Source organism: Prionailurus bengalensis, chromosome A1, assembly GCF_016509475.1.
Source record: "Prionailurus bengalensis isolate Pbe53 chromosome A1, Fcat_Pben_1.1_paternal_pri, whole genome shotgun sequence".
Taxonomy (NCBI): Eukaryota; Metazoa; Chordata; class Mammalia; order Carnivora; family Felidae; genus Prionailurus; species Prionailurus bengalensis.
Genome location: NC_057343.1, coordinates 149342646 through 149363671, shown reverse-complemented (window position 1 = coordinate 149363671; position 21026 = coordinate 149342646).

Here is a 21026-nt window from a genome sequence, read left to right as displayed (position 1 = left end):
GAAAGGGACTATTCTTTCATATGTACTTCCCGTGACCTTCCAGTCTGCAACCTTTCTGCTTTCAGTCCTTTGAGCGTCACTGGAGCCCGTCTTTTCACTATGGCAGAAGCAGATTCTAATCCCAGCCAAATCGCTCATATCCAACAAATATACATCCAGAGACTACAGCACTACCTTGGTGTTTTCTCCTCAGATGTCTGAATTTCAGCTCTACAGGGACATTCATCCTGCCTTCTATGTTTTAATAATTCCAACTTCCTCCCTTTGTTTTCCATAGCCCTTGGGGTGGAAGTTGCTTTAGCAGTTGGTACACAGTATATATTTTAGATTTTCCTCTCTCTCTTTCTCTCTCTCTCTCTCGCTTACCATTTCAGTAACCTGAAAAGACTTTATACCATTTCAGTCACCTAGTTATGACATTATAGCTGTTTAACATATCTTTTAATCTCTCTGTTAAAATGATAATTGTGAAATCTTGTTTATATTTTCAACTGTTAGTTACTATAATAGGATTATTTTTAACAATAACAGGAAAGATTCATAATTATAAATTGTGAGTCCATGTGACACATCTTAAACATCAAATATATCTTTTCCTTTATCATTGCTGCCATGTCAACAAAGTGCCTGGAAGAACAACGAATATTTCATGGTTAAGACTTTTGAGAAATGCTTAACTTTAATCTTTAACATTTCAGGTGACAGTAAATGTCACAGAGGATAAGTATAAAAACAAAGAGATAAAACACCCTTCTAACAAAGTTAAATTAGGTGAAATATTGTGTATGTTTATCTTTCAAAGATTCCATTAATGCACAATACCCAAAACACAGGGCAAGACTCATTATTTGACAAAGTGTCCTTACCTATCCTCCTGAAGGCATAATACACACACACACACACACACACACACACACACACACAGGCAGTCAGTCATATTACTTTTATTCTGACCAAGAGCAAATCTTTTATTTTTAATCTTGGTGAAAGCAAAGGAGAGAGTTTGAAAACATGAATGGTGAAACAATAATTGGAAGCACTTAATAAATAAAAAGCCACGCCTGGCAAAAATTATTAGAACTAATTTTAGAGTAGAATTGATTTTTAGAATCTATTATTTCTATCAAAGAAGAATATAAATTAAGTATCAACCTATCGAACATGCATCCTACCCAAAGCAAAGTGTCATAGTAAGACCACTCAGGAAAAAAATAAAAAAGCAGGTTTGAGTATGAAACATAACAGCAAGTCATGTAAAATGAACTGCTCTAAGAGAGAAATAACACAAATGAGATATGAGGATCTAAGGTGTACTTTTCTGCCAATTAAATTTAATTATTAAAATAATTTTTCTGAACCAGGAGTGAAAGATTAGTGGTTATTTTTTAGTCTTTGAGTGTATGCAGTCAGTTTTGGTATGCTTCTTGTAAGACATATACATGCTATTGTAAAATAAATATGGCTAGTAAACTAAAATAATAATTTTTTAGATATAAATGACACATAATATCGTGTAAGTTTAAGGTGTACACTGTTTTGATTTAATACATTTACATAATGCAGTATGATTATCACAGTAATATTAACTGACACTTCTATCAGGTCATATAATTGTCATTTTCTTTGTGTGTTGAGAACAATTAAGATCTTGTCTCTTAAAGACTTTGAAATTTATAATACAGCACTGTTGACTATAATCATTATACCATGCATTAGATCTCTAGGACTTATTTGACTATGAAGTATGAATATGAACCCTTAAATAGCATCTCCCCAATTTCTCCATTCCTCATCCCATGGTAACCACCATTCTCCTCTTTGTATTTTTTAAATTTTTTAAAATGTTTTATTTATTATTGAGAGAGAGGGAGAGTGGGAGAAGGGCAGAGAGAGAGGGAAACAATGAATCTGAAGCAGGCTCCAGGCTCTGAGCTGTTAGCACAGAGCCCAACATGGGGCTTGAACTCACAAGCTGTGAGATCATGAACTGAGCAGAAGTCAGATGCTTTACCGATGGAGCCACCCAGGCGCCCCTCTCCTCTTTGTATTTTTAAGTCTGGCTTTTTTAGACATCACATATAAATGATATCCACAGTATTTGTCTTTCTCTGTCTGACTTACCCCATTTAGTATATTTTCATCAAAGTCCTTTCCCTAATGTTGCAAATGGCAATATTTCTTTCCTTCCTTCTTCTTCTCTTTTTTTTTAAGTTTACTAATTTATTTTGAGAGAGACCTAGAGGGTGTGAGCAGCAGAGGAGCAGTGAGAGAGGGAGAGAGGGAGAATCCCAAGCAGGCTCCCACAGTCAATACGCAGAACCCGTCATAGAGCTTGAACTCAAGAAACCATGAGATCATGACCTAAGCTGAAATCAAGAGTAGGACACTCAACTGACACCCATGCACCCCTAGATATCCTTCTTTCTCGTGGCAGAATATTATTCAATTGTTTATGTATTACGCATCCACTTTATCCATTTGTCCACTGATGGACACTTAGATTATTTTCATATCTTGGCTATTGTTAATAATACTGCAATGAACATGGGAGTGCAGATATCACCTTGATATTCTTTTTTTTTTAACCTAGAAGAATTGCTGGATTATATGGTAGTTCTGTTTTTAATTTTTTTGAGGAGACTTCATACTATTTTTCATAATGACTAAATCAATTTACATTACTACCATTGGTTCAGAAAGGCCATATATGACATACACATAGCTAATCTCTTATATAATAGTGAAAGGGTGAAGGTTTTTCCTCTAAGATCAGGAATAAGACAAGAGTGCACTCTCTCATCATTCTTATTCAACATAGTAGTGTTCTCTTAGCCAGAGAAATTAGTCAAGTCAAAAACTAAAATGCATCCAAATTGAAATGGAAAAAGTAAAATTGTCATTATTTGCATATGATGTCATCTTGTATATTGAAAATCCTATAGAATCAACCAAAAAAACCTCTTAGAATTAATCAACAAATTCACAAAAATTGCAGGATATGAAGTCAACATACAGAAATCATTGACGTTTCTATACATTAACAATAAAACATCTAAAAATAAAGAAAATGATAATGTTTGGATAAAACTTTACTTCATACTGTTTTTCCTTTTTTTTCTTTAAAAATTTGCATGAGTTCTATATAAATAGTATGTTTTGAAAATCGTTTTCATATATTTTGAAACAGTGTATGAATTTCTGTATAAACATTCACACTTTTAATGAAAACAGTCATGCTTAACCTTACTAGTAAATCTTACCATACTTCATCAGCATTCTTTCTAAATAATTCTTGACATATATAATTTAAGAAAGAAATATAGTTAAATACATGACAAAGGTTAATTACATATTAAGTAATAACTTGAGTAGCCTTGTGTTTGGATCATTAAGTATATCCTGATTCAGTATGTATTAAAAAGCAATTAAGTGTATACTTGATTAATATAAAGTATGCCAAATATATATATTAGTGGATGTAATCACACAGTTTTCTACACTCATTTAATATTCACTAGTTATAGGCTACTGGTTATATTTTTAAATGTTTATTTATTTTGAGAGAGAGAGAGAGAGAGACCATGAGCAGGGGAGGGGCAGAAAGAGAGGGAGAGAAAGAGGGAGAGAATCCCAATCAGGCCTTGGCGCTCTCAGTGCAGGGCCTAATGCAGGGCTTGATCTCATGAATCTTGAGATCATGACTTGAGCTGAAATCAAGAATTGGCTGCTTAACCGATTGAGCCACCCAGACACCCCAGGCTACTGAGTATTTCTAAATTTCCCTGGGTGTTTTACTTTAAAAAATTTTGTTAGTTGTGTTTTATTGCACAGTCAGATCATGGTAAAACTGTGATTGTTTATGAAAATTTCCTCTTATTTGTACAATATTCTTATTTAATAACTGCTTATATCCTTGTAATTCAGCTGAAGTTAAAGTAAACAAAGTGATACATCCATAAGAAAAAAATCCACTAAATCATTTGATCCAGAAAGATGATGTTATTTTGTATGGGCAGAATTCCATGGTAAATGCTTGTTCTTTTTAGGATAAATGAGTAGTGACTCTTTTGTTTTGTTTTGTTTTGTTTTGTTTCCTTTTATGGGTATTTCGTGGATGATATACTGCCTATTGCTGTTTTCTTCACTGTCTCCTAAGTTTCAAAACTTATTGTTGGCAGATTCTAGTTTCTTTGTTATTTCTTTCCTAGAAATGCTGCTTTATAAATCCAGAGTTCTAAAAACTGCTGTTGTAATTATTTCCTCACAAAACTGAAATATGGAGAATATATCTTCATTTTGTAAGAATATAACTAAGGAGTTTTGATTTTACTGTTGTAATTTGCTGTTTTGGTAGAGGAATCAAAAAACAACTAAGGGCTTGGTTTGAGTGAAATTTTAAACTTTCATTGAGTACACATTGTATCCCTAACCATTACTGATTGTATATTAAGGAAGAGTTCAACAAGAGCATTATATACAACCTTTATCCTTATGAATATGATAATGTAGTGGCATTGGCACAGCATATATGCTTATCTTAACTAAAGATTGTATGTTCAGGGACATAAATCAAAGATAATCATATACATGAATTAGGTAACTATTGAGGTCATTAGTAGAAACAATAAGGATAAGGATCAATAACAATAAGGATTGGTTTCCTGGAAGTTTTCACAGAAGACTTGAACTCCAAGTCCTGTATGAAAAATTTAAAGGGCAGAATATCTTGAGGCAGTGGTTGGGAAATATTTTCTGTAAAAGAACTAATGATATTTTAGTTCTTGTGGCCAAATGATCTCTATCATATCTATTGAACTAGGATGTTGGGGCACAAAAACAGTCATAAGCAGTATGTAAATTGTGGGCTCTTTACTTCTATAAAACTTTATTAATAAAAATATGGGGACCTGATTTGGCCATGAGCCACCTTTTCTGACCTATGGTTTAGGGAATAGAACTTTTTGAATGTAATAATATAACACAAAAGCCTAAATTTGAAAACAACAAAGTAATATATAGCAAATCTTGTCCATTGGGTATTTAAATTCATGACGGAAAATATAATGTGTACTTTTATATGAGTATGCTTGTGTGTATATGTGTTGCTTTCAGTATTGTAGTTTAGAGAAGACAAAAGGAAACTAAAGAAACTGAATACTTTGTTGAATGATCCATTTTCTATATAGTTGATAAAAGGTAATTTTGCTATGTAAATTATTGACCTTTAGAGATTATATATTATTTATTTGAATAGTAAGGTACTCAAAGAAAATTAAGGCTTGTCATCTCTATAAAATTATCTGGTGTTAAAATTATGTTGAATCAGTTTCTCCTGATGTTTAAAAGAAAAGAGAGAGAGAGAGAGAGAGAGAGAGAGAGAGAGAGAGAGAGATGACTCTCACTCTTATAGCAAATTCCTTTAAGAAGAGCCTAGTTTAATCTCAAAGCTGATAAACTAAGAACTGCTCTGGTCCACTATAAAGAGATAATTCTCTTCCTAGCAGATTTATTGTGAGGATTAAAGAGATAAGATATTTAAAGAATCTAATGCAATGTCTGCCTACAGTTGGTAATCCCTCAGGAAATTTTAGCTCTCTTCTTCCTTTTCAATCACATGAGGGAAGGATAGTCTACCAGCCAAGCACAAGGAAAAGTTGTTTGTTGTCACATAATAAAGCAGTAGTATGAACATTTTATTGCTATGTTGACTAAAAATGTTAATACTACATCTTGGCAAAAAGTAGGTATGCTCATATCCCCATTATATGTCCATCCCCTTTATTATTTTATTATTTTATTTTATTTTATTTTATTTTATTTTATTTTATTTTATTTCACTCTATTTCTAGAAAAGATATTAGCAAATAGTGTCACATAGTTTATGGAAAGAAATAAACTGTCCTTCAATTTATCCTTGACAATATTGATAGCATTTACTTTGGTCTTATAAACATAGCTACGTTCTAAACATTTTCAGTATGGATGATACTAAGGCTAAAGACAAATTAACAATATTTGCCTCATTTTAAGTGTGAGGACAATTTTCACAGCACAACAAAGCCATCTGTCAAGAGATTTCTTTTTTTCAGATATAAAGATTCTATTACTTCTAAGCCGTTATTCTCTACAATTTCACCAGTTGATCAAGTCATGCTATAAATGCTTGCTTCACAAACGAAGTATAAGGTCCCAATAGGATTTCTTGTCTATGCCCACTCAGAGCTTTGAAAAGCTTTTTACTGCTTCTTTTTTGTTAAAAGGATACTCATACCTTCATCATTTGTACTATTTTGATCATATTCATTTACTTATTCCACTTTTATTATTTTCATTGCATTAGGAAATGCATATTAAAACTACAATGTAATATAACTATACATTAGTAGAATTTCTATAATTAAAAAAACAGACAAAATCAAAATTTTGATGAAAAAGTAGAGAAATTGGAACGCTCAGATATTACTGGTTGGAAAGGTAAAATAAAAAGGTAAACAGTTTGGTAGTTTGTTAAAAAGAAAAACCCAAACTTCACAAATAATCCAATAATTTCTCTCCTAGGTATTTCCCAACAGAAGTGAATATTTATGTTTGCAGAAAAACCTCCTTAAAACATGTTTTAGTGGCTTTATCCTTTATAAAGCATTATTATTTTATAACTTTTTCTAATGTAGTTTTATTTTAAATGTTTATTTTTGGGAGAGAGTGAGAGAGAGCAAGAGAGAGCATGAGCAGGGGAGGGACAGAGAGATAGGGGAACAGAGGATCCAAAGTGGGCTCCATGTTGACAGCAGAGAACCTGATGCAGGACTCAAACTCATGAACCACAAGATCATGACCTGAGCCAAAGTCAGACATTTAATTGACTGAGCCAAACAGACACCCCAATGTAGTGTTGTAAAATATATTATATTATATAAGAATGTCAAAATTATAAATCATATATTAATGTAACAATTAGATAAGTTAAATTGATAAATTGAAAAATGGATAAAATCACTAGCAGAGTTGAGCAATTTGGGACACTACGCATATGCTCACTGTGATTCACACCATTTAGTGTAATATTAGACCTTACTTTAGAATACATAATGAACTGGTAGACAAATGTTGGTAACACGAAGGCAGTGGTATAAACCATTCATTAAGTTTATACCAATTCACCACACTGTGTAGGAGGAGAGTCCATAAGTAGTATCTAAATCCAATGTGCTTTCATGTTGACTTATACAATCACAGATGTCAAATGTAATCCCACAGGAAAAGGTGTATTATCTATAAGAAATCATAAAACTCTTATACTTAACACACTTCAGAACTTCTGAATTTGCATTTTTAACCTGGATAGACTTCTAGGTACCCTCCTTATAACAATTCCACGAAAACTGGCAGGAAAAATTCAGCAGTTGGATTTTTTTTTTAATTGCCTGAAATTTCCTTTGTTTTTGCAGCAAGACTTCAAGAGCACAGTCTACTAGATTAAAAAGAAAAAGAAAAAAAGAAAGAAAGAAAAAGGCAGAAGGATAATTCAAGAAAAAACAACACCAAGAAAATAAACCAGGAAGGCATGAAATAAAAATTAAATACTTTTAAAAAGTCTTACTTTTGGTGGAAAGACATAAGAAAAGTAGGACAAAACTTTATAACTTCCAGAAGCTATCCTGTGCATCTGCGCTGAGTTTCTGTGCAAGTTAATGTTATATTTAATTTAACGAACTAACTCTAGAGAAGATATTTACTATTTTTTCAAAAGAAATTTTATTTATGTCTAAACATTTGGTCCCTGTATCTAGAACAATTTCAAATACAGGACTAAATATTTTATCAAAACCTTTAGCAGGACAATTTGCATAATTATTAACATGAGGCCTATTTTAGTAGCATCTTGCTAAATGACATTTTTGCTAACATTTTAATAATATCTTTCCAAATAGCTTATTTTGTAAAAAAAAAAATCTTCTTCAACAGAACAAATCCAAGAAAATTATTTTCTCCATATTCTATTATATATGCCATTTGAGAAATGTCTTTAGGGAATGAGATTTTCCAGAAAAAGAAAACAGAAACAAAATAAACGCCCCACACAGTTTCCACATAATTGAATGTTATCTCTGAGTGCCAGTTGTTGCTAACTAAAAATGTGTGTGTGTGTTGTGTGTGTGCATTCTTTCTTATTAAAGTTACACATTGAATACAAGTACTTTCCTCTTGAGAAGTCAAATATTAAAACAGTAAAGGATGTTATAATTTTTAAACAGGCGTTTTAAAATCCCCAATTGCTAAGAGGGAGAAATGTCACAATGATTTTCAGAAGTGGAAAGCATGGGGCGCCTGGGTGGCGCAGTCGGTTAAGCGTCCGACTTCAGCCAGGTCACCATCTCGCGGTCCGGGAGTTCGAGCCCCGCGTCAGGCTCTGGGCTGATGGCTCAGAGCCTGGAGCCAGTTTCCGATTCTGTGTCTCCCTCTCTCTGCCCCTCCCCCGTTCATGCTCTGTCTCTCTCTGTCCCAAAAATAAATAAACGTTGAAAAAAAAAAAGAAGTGGAAAGCATGATGGAACTTAGCAGAATGGCAAATTGAAATCTAAATACCAGTGAGAAACAAGAAAATTCAAGGATACTGGGAAATCATAGGTAGGAAACATCCAGTGGAATAGTTAAAAAAAAAAAAGTTGGACTTCCAGTATTATTTTGGTCGTGTAACATTCTTGGACTGTGTCAGGGCTTTGTGTAGAAGCTGAATAAACTGAAAATTAAGGACACTCATGGATTCATCATACAGCTGACTTTGCAGGAAAAACCATGACCTTGAAATCTGGAGATAAGGCTTACCCAGACAATTATAACCAAGATAAGCTTAGCTGGAACAGAATGCATTAGAGCTATAAAGGTAGGGATGCTTAAATAGTAATGCTCACGGAAGATGAATGTGGAGTAATGTGAGGAAAAGAAAATCCTGGGAGCTTCAGTGTTAGAGAGGCCTCCATATTTTCATGAGATTTACCTCCAAGAACACCACCAGATTATCAAGGAGATCTGTATAATGTTCTCACCAGCACCAGGAAAGAATAACCTTTGTGAAATTCATCCAGAGACTTGCCCACAACAAAGATTAATTCTCTGGAGAAAAATACATTACATGAGCATTATCTCAACATGAGGGAAGAACATTCCTCTGACTGAAGTCCCAACCTGACTTCCTGTCCAACCTATGAGTGGAGGATAATGCTAGAAACACTTCTGCATGTTACAGTCCAGGGGCACAGGCACAGTAAAAGATGAAAATTTAATCAGAGAATGTAGCCTACTTCCCCAACCCACACCATCTCATCACACAAAAGGGCTCCATTATAATTACAATGGATTATAACTGAAAGGTTTGAAGCTAGGACTCTCTAAGCAGGAGTACAAAGGGAAGACTAAAGATAAGAAGAGAGAAAAACAAACAAACAAAAAGGGTATTAGAAGTAGAGAATTTAATGTTCTTGTCATCTAGAGAATTTAAAGACTTTGTCATCTACAACTATGGCAAACATTAACTCAGTCCAACTCCCAGCTATATTAACATAAATCCTCACACTGTAAGCCCATTTACCTCAGTTCCTATTATCCTACACATCATGTCTGACTTTTGAAGAAAAAATGTTATAAGGCATGCAAAAAAGCAAAGAAAAAAGTTCTAATAGATGGAGCAAGCGTCAGAACCAGATTCAGACATGGCATAGAATTTGGAATCGTCAAATGGGAAATTTAAATAAGGATAATTAATATATTAAGTACTCCAATAGAAAAAAAAAAGTAGTCACCATGCAAAGAAGATGTGGATAATGTAATCAGGGAGAAGAAATTATAAGAAAAAACTCCAAAGAAATTGTTAAATATTAAAACAGATTGTAATAAGAATGCATAATACTTTTTTTTTTCAACGTTTTATTTTATTTTTGGGACAGAGAGAGACAGAGCATGAACGGGGGAGGGGCAGAGAGAGAGGGAGACACAGAATCAGAAACAGGCTCCAGGCTCTGAGCCATCAGCCCAGAGCCTGACGCGGGGCTCGAACTCACAGACCGCGAGATCGTGACCTGGCTGAAGTCGGACGCTTAACCGACTGCGCCACCCAGGCGCCCCAAGAATGCATCATACTTTTAATGAGTTCACTGGTGGACTGGAACCAGCTGAGGACAGAATTGGTGAGCTTGAAGATACATCCAAAGAAACTTCACAAATTGAAAAGTAAAGGTAAAAATGAATATAAAAAGGTGTAATATAAACTTAGAGTGCCAAAAGAAAAAAAGAAAGGAAATCTAGCAGAAAAACTTAAGTAACAGTGGCCAAGAATTTTCCATATTAATAATACACCAAGCTATGGATTCAGGAATCTCAGAGAAACGACACAGGATAAAAACAAACAAAATGTACTTACAGACATTTCATATTCAAACTGCCGAAAAGGACAAAGAGAAGATCATGAAAGAATCTTGAGAATATAAAACACTTTATGTATGAAAGAAAACTATAAGGATGTGGACTGTTCATCAGAAACCATGTAAGCAGGAAGGAAGTATAGAGAAATATTTAGTGTATTGAAAGAAAAAAAAAACTAAAATTGTATATTTAGCAAAATCGTCATTCAAAAGTAAGGAAAAATATTTTCTCAGAAAAACAGAAATTAAGAGAATTCATTAACAGCAGACTGGCACTGCAAGATAAGTTTTTAAGGGAAAAAATAAAGTGATGTAGATTAGATACCAGCGTCTACAAAAAGAAAGGAAGTTAGAGAAGGAATAAAAGAAGGTAAAATAAAATTTGTACTTTTCTCATTCTTCATTTAAAAAATAGTTTTGTTTAAGGTAAGAATAATAAAAATCTCTGAGTTATTATAGATGTGAATGAATGATATAAATGGCAGCAAAGGAAAAACAGATTGAAGAGAGGCATCACACTCTGGTGTAAATTACCTGTATTACAACAGAAATAATATAATGTTATTTGAAGGTAGATGTGGGTGTGTATTTCAGTCTCTTAAGGCAAAACTAAACCAACTAAAAACAGAAGTTAATTTATATGCTACAAGAAGTAATAAAATGGAATCATGTAAAATGTTCAATTAAAACCAGACAACACAGGGGCGCCTGGGTGGCGCAGTCGGTTAAGCGTCCGACTTCAGCCAGGTCACGATCTTGCGGTCCGTGAGTTCGAGCCCCACGTCAGGCTCTGGGCTGATGGCTCGGAGCCTGGAGCCTGTTTCTGATTCTGTGTCTCCCTCTCTCTCTGCCCCTCCCCCATTCATGCTCTGTCTCTCTCTGTCCCAAAAATAAATAAATGTTGAAAAAAAAAATTTAAAAAAAAAATAAAACCAGACAACACAGAAAAAGAGGGAAAAGAAACAGACAAGTGCAGTAAATAGAAAGCAATCACAAAGGTAATAGATAGCCCCAGTAAATCTATAATCACCTTATGTGCAAATGGTCAAATACATCAGTTAAAAGATGAGGATCTTCAGAGTTAATAAAAAATGAGACATAGCCATAATTTGTCTATCTGAAACCCACTTTAAATATAAAGATTCAGGTAAAAAGTAAAGCAATAGTGAATTATATCTCAATAAATGTTTTAAAATAGGAAAATGGTGGAAAAAGATATACCATGACAATGCTAATGAGAAAACTGGAATAGTTGTATTAAATTCAAAGCATACTTTAGAAAATTATCAGGGATAAGGGGCAGTATTACACAATCATAAAGATATCAAATTTTAGTAAATAGCTACAATTTAAGAATAAAACATAAAAATACATTTTAACACTGCAAGAATTGCAAAAATAGACAAATCACTATCATAGTTCTAGACTTCAACACTTTTTTTCAGTGATTTATTGATTAAGGAAGAAAATCCATATGGCAAAGTTGGCCTGAGAGTAACATCAACAAACTTGATCTAATTGTCTATTATACAGTGTTTTACCCCAGAACAGTATAATACACATTTTCCTAAAGCTGACAAGGAACACCCACCCAATGGATCAAATTTTGGACTATAAAACACCTTAACAAATTTTTTAAAACAGAAGTTATACAAAGTATATTCTCAAAATACAACAGGATTAGGGATTAGCTATCAATCAATGAAAAGATAGAAGAAGACTTACCAAACATTTAGAGATTAAACCACACACTTCTAAATAATACATGGTTGAAAAAGAAGCTTTAAGGGGCGCCTGGGTGGCTCAGTCCATTAAACCTCAGACTTCAACTCAGGTCATGATCTCGCGGTTCGTGAGTTTGAGCCCCTCAAACTCAGCCCTAGACTGACAGCTCAGAGCCTGGAGCCCGCTTGGGATTCTGTGTCTCCCTCTTTCTCTGTCCTTCCCCTGTTCACGCTCTGTCTCTCCCTCTCTCAAATTAAAGATTTAAAACAAAAAAAGGAAGAGGAAGAAAAAAAAAAGAAAAGAAAAAGAAGCCTTAAGAGAACATTAAAAAAAATATATATATATATATATATATATATATATTGAATTTTCAATATATGTATTGAAACAAATGAAAGTGAAAATACACCTTTGTAATATTTTGGGGATACAATGCTTTGGAGTTGCTTAGAGAGAAATTTACAGCATTAAATGCATATATTTAGGAAAGAAGAAAAATGGAATATTAATAAAGTCCTTCCACCAGAAGACTAGAGAAAGAAAAGCAATTTAAGCATAGGTGAATGGATAAGCAAACTGTGTTGTATCCATATAACTAAATATTATTCAGTGATTTAAAAAATTGACTCTTAAGCCAGGAAAAGATGTGGAAGAACTTAAATGCATATGACTAAGTTAAAGACACTATTTTGAGGAGACTACATACTATATGATTTCAACTGTATGACATTCGGGAAAAATCAAAACCATAAAGATTGTGAAAGATCAGTGGTTGCTAGGAGTTATGGGGAAAAGAATGATAAATAGGTGGAGTTCAGGGGATATTTAGGGCAGTGAACTTATTTTATATGATACTGGAATGGTGAATAAATGACACTATATGTTTGTCAAAGTCCATAGAATGTACAATACAAAGGGTCAAACCTAATGTAATGGCCTTTGATTAATAAAAAGTAATATTAGCCAACCAAGTATAATGTTATCAATGATTCCATCATTGTATAATCAACAATTGTTACATTTATTACATCAGTTGTAATAAATATATCACACAAATGTAAGATGTTAATAAAATAAGAAAGTATTTGGATATATGGAAACCATTTTCTACTCAATCTCTCTGTAAACTTAAAACTGCTGTAAAAATAAGTACATATATTTTTATTATTTTTTTCAACGTTTATTTATTTCTGAGACAGAGAGAGACAGAGCATGAATGGGGGAGGGTCAGAGAGAGAGACACACACACAGAATTCGAAGCAGGCCTCCCGCTCCAGGCTCTGAGCTGTCAGCACAGAGCCTGACACGGGGCTCGAACTCACGGACTGTGAGATCATGACCTGAGCCGAAGATGGATGCTTAACCAACTGAGACACCCAGGCGCCCCCATATTTTTTTCTTAAAACAAATGTAAAGGTATGGAGGATTTCTGTATCAAACAAGATAAAAGGATGTGGAAGAACTATTGCCTTATGCTTGAGAGCGTATGTCTTTTGCATAAACACTTCAAATGGCTGGAAAAGTGAACCAGCTCCCAAAAGAAGGTCCAGAATTAAACTCCTCAGGTTAAGAATAAAGAAGAATTTGTCATGTCATTAAAAGATTATTGGATCAGGGTGCCTGGGTGGCTCAGTTTGTTGAGTGCCTGATTCTTGATTTGGAGTTATGATCTCAAGGTTCATGAGTTGGAGCCTTCTGCTGGGCTTTACGCTGTCAGCAGCAGGCACAGAGCCTGCTTGGGATTCTCTGTCTCCCTGTCTCTGCCCCTCGCCTGCTCTCTCTCGCTCTCCTTCTCTCTCAAAAATAAATAAACAAAAAAAAATTTAAAAGATTATTGGATCAGCTGAAAAACTAGTACTTATTATGACTATAAAATTTTGAAATTAAGAAGGATGAAACTTCACGTTCACATTGACATAGAGTGTCCTTCCTTCTCAATATCTACTTTGTATGTGATCGCCTGAGATAACTGTATAAGAGTTGACATAAACATGAAAAATTTGTGTTGGGGGGCACCTAGGTAGCTCAGTTGGTTGAGCATACGACTTCCACTCGGGTCATGATCTCCCTGTTTGTGGGTTTGAGCCTTGCATCAGGCTCTGTGCTGAGGGCTTGGAACCTGGAGCCTGCTTCGGACTCTTTGTCTCCCTGTTTCTCTATCCACCCCTCCCCCACTCACACTCTGTCTCTCAAAGATAAATAAATGTTAAAAAAATTAAAAAAAAATTGTGTTGTATCTTACACATATTTATAATATGCATGAATTTTTAACTTCCTACTAATGTCTTATATCATTTATATTCTATCAACAATATCATTAATATTAATATCATTATGCTATAACTTTTTTTCCTTAAAAAACTTATTGATATTTTCATATAGGATTGCATTGTATTTGTATAGTAGGGACAACTGATATTAAATAATGTTGAGTCATCCTATGCAAAAGCAGGGAAATGCCTTCCTATTTGAGTCTAATTTTGTGCTTTTTTAAAATTTTGTTTCAAGTTTTTATTTAAATTCTAGTTATTTAACATATAGTTGTAATATTGGTTTCAGGAGTAGAATATAGTGCCTCATCACTTACATATAATGCCCAGGGATCCTCACAAGTGCCCTCCTTAATACCCATCACCTGTTTAGCCCATCCCCCCCCCCCCCGCCAGCTCCCTTCCATCGACTCTCAGTTTTTTCTCTATAGGTTAAGAGTCTTTTATGGTTTTCCTCCCTCTCTGTTTTTCTCCCTTCTCCTATGCTCATCTGTTTTGTTTCTTAAATTCCAGATATGAATGAAATCGTATAGTATTTGCCTTTCTCTGATTGACTTGTTTTGCTTAGCATAAAACATTCTAGCTCTATGCATGTCATTGCAAAGAGCAAGATTTTATTCTTTTTTGATGGCTGAGTAATATTCCACAGTGTGTGTGTGTGTGTGTGTGTGTGTGTGTGTGTACATTCTTCTTCTTTATCCACTCATCAGTCGACAAACATTTTGAACTCTTTCCATAATTTGGCTATTGTTGATAATGTTCTCCAGGATACATGTGTTTCTTTGAACCAGCATTTTTGTATCCTTTGGGTAAATACCTAGTAGTGCAATTGCTGGGTCATAGGGTAGCTATATGGTCAAATAATCTTCAACAAAGCGTGAAAGAATATCCAATGGAAAAAAAGACAGTCTCTTCAACAAATGATGTTGGGAAACCTGGACAGCAACATGCAAACAATGAAACGGGACCTTTTCTTACACCATACACAAAAATTAATTCAAAATGGATGAAAGACCTAAATATGAGACAGGAGTAAAAATCCTAGAGTAGAACACAGGAGCAAATTCTTACTACAGGTCACCAAAGCAAGGGAAACAAAAGCAAACATGAACTATTGGGACCTCAGCAAGATAAAAAGCTTCTGCATAACAAAGAAAAAATCAACAAAACTAAAAGGCAACCTGCATAATAGAAGAAGATATTTACAAATGACATATCTGATAAAGGGTTAGTATCCAAAATCTACAAAGAATTTATCAAACTCAACACCCAAAACACAGATAATCCAGTTAAAAAATGGACAGATATGAAGGGACATTTTTCCAAAGAAGACATCCAGATGGCTAAAAGACACAGGAAAAGATGCTCAACATCACTCATCATCAGGGAAATACAATCCAAAACTATAATGAGATATCACCTCACACCTGTCAGAATTTCTGAATTAACAACAAAAGAAATAACAGGTGTTGGTGAGGATGTGGAGAAAGTGGAGCTGTATTACACTGTTGGTGAGAATTCAGAGTGGTGCAGTCACTCTGGAGAATAGTATGGAGATACCTTAAAAGACTCTCTAACTTTTATTTTTTAAAAAAATTTTCCATTGTAGAAAACCATTCACAGCAGGAAAGCAAAAATACAGTATCCTGAGCTGGATTTTACCAAAGAAATACCCTGAATTCTAGTGTTCTGAAGTTATGAAAGTGGTTACAGATTTCATGGATGAGATTTCTCAGAATCCATAGGGCCCAACATTGATATACCACCAGGCAATAAAACATTGACATGATTGCCTTCGTTGAATGTTGCAGGCCATTTCAGAGTAAACTCTCCAGGGCTCTTGGTGGTTGGAAACAGAGATCAGTATATGTACGATACATTCAAATGGAGCAAAAGTAGTACAGCTTGATAAATAAAGCAAATCATATTTCAACTCTTTGTATAGAACCACAGAATAGAATGATAACTTCATCCAAATTTGCAATTAGTATGAATGGGAATAAATTCTCATTTTTTGAACCAAAAAATAGTGGTTTTATTAATTTGCATATTATATAGACTTTAATAAAGATTTTAGCTATAAACTCAAGACTGAATTTTCAAACATGAATTCGCTCTCAAAGCAAATACATAAAAGCAAGAAATAGCTTGTTGAACCAAAGTGATTGGTGCAATAACAAACCAAAGGAATGTGATGTAATCAAAGCCTGACTTTATTTTTATTATTTTTTTGTCGCTTTAAAATGTGTCAATAGGGGTAATTCCCTTACTTACATAAAAACTGGAAAATAACCCATCACTTATCTGTTTAAACTTAGATATTAGGCAGAGCAGTGAGAACTTTAATTTTAGAACCATAGCTTCCGTTGAATCTCTAACACAGAAACTCCAATGTGTGTGTGTGTGTGTGTGTAAGAGAGACAGAGAGACAGAGAGACAGAGAGAGAGAGAGAGAGAGAGAGAGAGAACAAGAGAGAGAGAGAGAATATCTGAATATCTTCTTTCTTCTTTCCCAGCCTGGGGCATACTGAATTCTGGCTGCCTTCTGTGGATAAGGTAGCATAGTCCTTTATACATCTCTTCCCCACCTAGTATTTTTTCCTTTCCTTACTTGTTAATTAAAGTTGCTTAATCCTAAAATAGTCCATGGGAAAGTGATGTTCAGAATAACACATAGACTTACCTACTGGGTGTGTACTTTCACCCAGGTGTGCAGATGTACTTTCTCATGTGGTTGCCTTTTACTGGGACCCCCCAGTTGAAACTTGTATGATCTTGGTGATGCTACTCCATTGTCAGCTCTGCACTCTGACACCTCCTTTCCACAGTGACAGTCTCAAGTACGTGAATCTTTCCAGTAAGTCATTTTAGGTAAGACCTGAAACAGCATCAAAATAGTTTCATGTATGGTCCATAATTTTCCTTGGGAAACACTAGTTCTCTTTTCTTACTTGCCATTTAGTTGGGCCTATCGCTACTTTCTAGATATAGCAACAACTCAGCTTTGTCTTCTAAACTGCTTGCCAGATCATTTCTGTTGCTCTACAAATTCCCTGAAATGGAAGTCAGATACCAGATCACTGTATTCCTCAGAAACAGGGAACACACAACAAATGATCTCAGTCGCACCACTGAGGCTTGAGGAAAGGAGTTAAAAACTTGCTATTTGGCCCTTCTGGGATTAAGGGGATAGGACCCACTGCTACTTTGTCATAAGAAATACACTAACAATATTTTTCTTTTGTCTACCTGGATATCTGATATCCTGGATATGAATTAAAGGGTGAAGATGTGTGAAGCCACTTTTTGTCAACATATTTCCGTCTTCTAAGTATGTGAATTTCAGTCTATTGTATTATGATGTTTCAGATGAAACCTTCAATTTAATACTTTGTCTACATATTTGGTTCGCTGTTCCAGGCATATCTTCTATTACATATGCCATTTAAGTGTCACAACAATTCCATAGGAAATGTTTTCTAATTATTTCTATTTTAAAACTGAAGAAATTAAAAATTATAAAGGCAGTAAGTAGTGGAAAGGGGTGGATAAATAATGTTGGCATCTTTCAAAAGCCTGTGCTCTCTTATCCGTTGTCCTATGCCAGAGACTTATAAAGTCAAAGGATATGTGTACCTGTGTGTTTGAAATTATGAGTAGTCCCAACACATCTTTTTGTTTATTTGTTTTAATGGAAGAAACAAATGTGTGGATGATATAAGTTCTGAACCAGGGAAAGAAAGATATCTTATTTTCTTCTGTCCTCTGTCCCAAGAGACAGAAGTCCACCATATACAATTAGTTAAATGTATTGCATAACTGATTACTTATCCTTCCAGAAACATATATATTTATATTAATTTAGATGTAGGTTTTCATAGAATTAAATATTTTATCCATTTAAAATTGTACTGTGCAGTTTTCCTAAAGCCTTCAGATGACTAAAGATCCTTTACAATTTTGGATGTGAATTTTGAGTGTTTGCTGTGAAATATTTAAGTGGAACAGGGAGGAATTCTTCACTGAAGTGCAGGTATAGGTTTATAAATGGAGTGATAATTACCACATACTTAGATTCCTGTAGAAAGCAATAGTCACATTCCTAATAATGTCAAAGAATATGAGGTTAAATTCACTGTGGACTGAGTTTATTTGCAAAAAACAGTAGTTAACAACCATACATAAAAATAGTAGTTTATCCACCTAGAAATATAAACAAAATTTATGCCATGATTACAGTGTATCATTAGAGGACCATGTATGGGAAATTATATGTTTATAAATGTGTAATCCACATTTTATAAAGTATATTTTAATGGAATGCTATTAGCATATGTTGAATAACATGGTAAAAAGAAATAGTCCAATGCATTATTTATTAATAGACTTAATCATAATCTTGTTCATGATATCATCTTTGCAAGGATATAGATGTTTTTTGTCCTTGGAATTAGATGTAGTGGTCTTTTATCATAAGTATTTGGTGTCTTATGCATATGTATATTTAAGCTGTTGATTAGAAAGATTTTTTGGGCAGGTGATCAAACCTTGATGTTTTGGGGATTTTTTTGGTACTTCATAAGCAGATTAAGTTAATGTTATGGACTTGAGGATGTGTCTTATAGTCTGCTCCCTGTTTTACTTTGTCTCATCTTTTTTTTTTTGTTTTTTTTAACCACACATTAATCATGTAAACTATCTTGATATATAATTTTATTTTATTTTTTATTTTTTATTTAAAAAAATTTTTTTTCAACGTTTATTTATTTTTGGGACAGAGAGAGACAGAGCATGAATGGGGGAGGGGCAGAGAGAGAGGGAGACACAGAATCGGAAACAGGCTCCAGGCTCTGAGCCATCAGCCCAGAGCCCGACGCGGGGCTCGAACTCACGGACCGCGAGATCGTGACCTGGCTGAAGTCGGACGCTTAACCGACTGCGCCACCCAGGCGCCCCTTGATATATAATTTTAAATAATTCCTTAGATTATGACTGGCTTGGTCAAATGAGCCAAACAAATAGAGTTATAATATATGGCCCTGAGGGCAAGTTTTATGGGTCGTAATTATTCCAAAATACAGCACACCCAAGGGTGGTATAGAAACAGGGAAAAACCAGAAGAAACATTTGTTTTATAGCTGGTCACTTGAGTAGTATACCTTTAATAAAACAGTAGAGGAAGTTAAGCAGGAAGTTATTCAGGGAATATTCTAAATATACTAAAATAGCAATGAATTGTCTAAATACTTTAATAACCTTTGATTCTTTAGTTATATTTTTATACCTCACATGAACATATTTGTATTACGTATTTAGAAAAAAGGTATTTAATTATATTTTGAACAAAATATTTCAGGAAACTGCATGCAATGTAAGATATGTATGAACCAAAGGCAAATGCCATTTTGCATTTCAGAGTGGAATCTTCCCCATGATTATTTGAACTTAAAAAAAGTGAATACAAAAAGACAAAAATTCAAAAAAAAAGAAGTGAATACACATAAGGACGTGTACTCTGTTACTACAGGATTTTTCTTGAATTCATTTTTTTCTCTTTGTTTCCTTTCTTATTTTACTGGAATCATTAAAATGTGCTTAATAATTGCATAAATGAAAGGTTTCTTTCAGAGTCTAAACTGTTGTTATTATGGAGAACAAAGCGGATTGTATAGATGAGCTCTATTAGAGTAATATATGAAGAAGGTGGATGGAGATATTCATCCACAGTACTCTTCAAGGGGACACAGTAAAATAATAAATGACAAGTAATGATCATTTCCATTCCCATGATTATGTAAATGCTCCCCAGGAGAACATTTATTGTGAATACTGTCATTGAAATCACCCTTCCTTCTGTTGACTAGAGCTCAATGCCTTTGAAGACCTGATTACTAAGCACTTCATAAGATGTAGCATGTGATGCTATCAGTCAGCACTGCCAAAGAATTGTCACTATGAAATTCCTTTGTTGTGAGCAATATTTTAAAGCGAATATTCAAACACCTCTATAAGGTATACTAAGCTCTTTCAGCGTCATAAGAAGCAATGACTCTTACAACAAATCCAAACATTATTGTTTTTTGAATCATGTTAATGGTTATTTCAAGCATTCCTCAGTGTGAGGTTATTTCAGTCAATGATACAGACGGGTTTGCAGAATCATTTGTGTCATACACACAAAGGGAACATCAAGAAATATGTACCTATTTGAACATCACCTATAATCTTAGGTGAACTGATTTTGAATTATGCAATCATGTTCTTCTTTCTTGGGAATGGTTATCTTTATTTCCAAAAATGTATCCTAATGTAAGAATGTATATTAGATCTTATGAATACATACAACTTTATGAATGCCAATTCTGTGGTGATTATTTTACTGTTTTTCATACTTTTGTATATCAAATAATTGAGTGAAAACCATTATAAAACATTATGCTCAGTTAACCATTTAAAATAGTTGTTCAAAACCAATAGCTGCCCTAGTGTCTGAGCCATTTTAATCGTATTTAGTCATCCAGTCTAATTGTGTCTACTCTGTGTCTAACGCCTTAGAGGAACTGTGAAAGAAACAAATCCAGAATAGAGAATATGGGCATTATTTTCACTGGGC